The sequence below is a fragment of the Etheostoma spectabile genome, chromosome 13 (assembly GCF_008692095.1).
Source record: "Etheostoma spectabile isolate EspeVRDwgs_2016 chromosome 13, UIUC_Espe_1.0, whole genome shotgun sequence".
NCBI lineage: Eukaryota > Metazoa > Chordata > Actinopteri > Perciformes > Percidae > Etheostoma > Etheostoma spectabile.
In genome coordinates, this window is record NC_045745.1 from 26,730,417 (window position 1) to 26,732,871 (window position 2,455).

The 2,455-nt window shown below is 36.4% G+C and overlaps 1 protein-coding gene across 2 annotated transcripts in view; it reads right to left on the bottom strand.

Annotated features, from left to right (window-relative positions):
• The window catches only part of slc25a15b (solute carrier family 25 member 15b), a 4,947-nt gene extending 4,127 nt beyond the window's left edge, over positions 1-820 (bottom strand). Inside the window, exon 1 of one of the 2 annotated variants that reach the window (XM_032534006.1) lies at positions 243-820. The gene's annotated coding sequence lies outside the window, so the exon portion shown is untranslated. The remainder of the gene's footprint in view (positions 1-242) is intronic. The other variant, XM_032534005.1, reaches the window with a different exon arrangement.
• Positions 821-2,455: the final 1,635 nt, after the last annotated feature.

Genomic DNA, 2,455 nt, shown 5'->3' on the forward strand with positions numbered 1-2,455 from the left:
AAAAAGAAAGAGAGAGAGAGAGAGAGAGAGAGAGAGAGGGGTAACGTTGACATGTTGCCATGTAGCAAGAGCATCCATTAACAATAACGTTAATTTTTGCTAGCTAGCTAAGTAAGTTAGCCAGCTAACTAGTTACAGGCGAAAACCAGGAGAAAGTTACTGTTCTCTGTGCGGCGAATATTAACTTTATAAGTGTAGCTAAAAGCAGAAGAGATAAACGCATAGTAATTATTTAAAAATACCAACCTTAGAGGAGAGCGACAAGGTAAAATCTGCATCAAAGTGTTGCTGCTGCTGAGGTTAACGTTGGAGTCGGCATGTGCCACATGTAACGTTAACGCTATCAAACAGTATCGTTAACCGAATGAGCTGCTGACTAAAGCTAACGTCGTCCAGGGATGGCCGCATGCTAACGTATGCCTCCAGATTAAACATCCAAAGTTTATATTCGCGTTATCTCATTTGCAACATCTGGACCCATGTGTGGTCACTCAGTGTAGACGATAAATGGATCGTCCGTCAGTGATAAGCGTGGTTGAGAATGACAAACTCGAGGTTGTTTGGGTTCATCACGATGCCCGACATGAAGAGCTCCCACTCTGCTCGAAATTCCAGCTGTCAAAACCGTTTTCTAATCTGCTAATTCTGCTCTGAATGTTCACTTTTAGAATTGTCTTGTGAACCTGGTACTACTGTAAGTGAACACAAAACACAAATAACTATCTTGAACTGATGAGTTTACAACTAAACTACATTTACTAAAATTTGCACATTGTTAGGAATAATTAAGAAACCATTGCAGCCAGTGTCCTTTCCTCCATTTTACCTCGATTTAAATAACATGGTAGTGTTTGTCACGTAAAATGTGAACGTGAAACTACAGAATGATGGACATAGCAACTGAGTGATGCTCTTAATTTAGAATCTACGACATGAAGCGTGAACGTTAAAGCTTCCGGTTCACATTTCATTTTTCAAAATAAACTCTCCCCAAAAGGTGATACACCACCCCCTGCTGGTTGTATTCTTAAATTCCTTTCACTCCAAAGATCTTTTTTTTTTAACCTACTAAGGACATTTGGCTAACAGTCATGCATGTCGGTTTGTTGCTTTGAAAATTATGCAACTTTTGCTTTGCTTTTCAACACCCATGCTACAACAGTCTTTCACAATACAATCTTTGGTAGGCTACATAATATATTTGGATGAGCCTATAGTCCTCATGATTGTCTATCATTAGTAGGATGTAGATTCACATGTGGGTTAAAGCATTTAACCCTTGTGTTGTCTTCCCGTCCACCAGGAATGTGTTGACCATTTGTTGTCAAAATTTGAAAATGAATTGTTCTTGACACTTTTCAAAAATGTTTTTGTGCCTTTTCTCAACACTTTATTTTTTTTTTTAATTCATGGTCAATAAACCTAACTTATATGATTTACCTAATTTTTGAGTTTAAAAAAAAGTGTACATTACGAATAGTTTTGAATAATTGTTTTGATCCCGGAATCAATTTTGAAACCATTTTTTTTTTCTTTTTCAAATGCTATGAAATTGACTAAAACACTCCAAATTCAATGAAAGTAATCATCCATTGTACCTGCGAAGAATGTTGTACGGCTTTCATACAACATGCATGTATCCTTGTTATTTTGGGTAACATGGTTGCAAGAAACCCATATTTCTGATATAAAAAAAACCTTTAAAAATGGGTCAAATTGGACCCAAGGACAAGACAAGGGTTAAAGCATTTTCTACAAATAACCAGTTAAATCATTGTGTGTCTCTGTTGCGTGTAATGTGAACGATGAGGCTGACAAAAGTCAAGACAGCCATTAATTCAAATCCTCTTCCTCATACGGTGGCTGTAACTTATGGAATCCTGATGGAAAATTGAATGCAACCCAAAAAAAGATGTCTTGTTGACTATACAGTATATGAGACCACATATACAGTAGGAAGGTTAAAGAAGGGGTCTTTGTCAGCTTTTGTAGCCTTTTCACACTTTGTCTTTGTTTGCTCTATTAATGTACACAGGAAGTTTGATTGCTATTTCCTTTACCGGACAATTCTTAAGTATTTAAAAATTAAAAAAGAAATCCAATTTTTTTTTGTATTGTTTTTGTAGTAAAAGCAAAGGCACAAGGGAGAAGTGTAGGAACTCTGAATTCATTCCCTTACATTTTGAGGCATTGCTATTAATTGCAATGACTTATTAATGGGAAGTAGCAAGTCATTCTCTTGGTGATTTTATGAAAAAAATGTGCCAGTCAAACAATGTCACTTTGTTGGCGTTCACCTCTGAACTTGAACAAAATACCATCTGTTTAAACAGAGTAGGCTGGGATTAAATACATGTGCCCTCTGTCCACAGGCTTATCCTTAAAAACTCAATGGCTTACAACAGTCTAGACTCACTCGACAACATGAAGAAAAAAAAAAAAACATCATCAATGT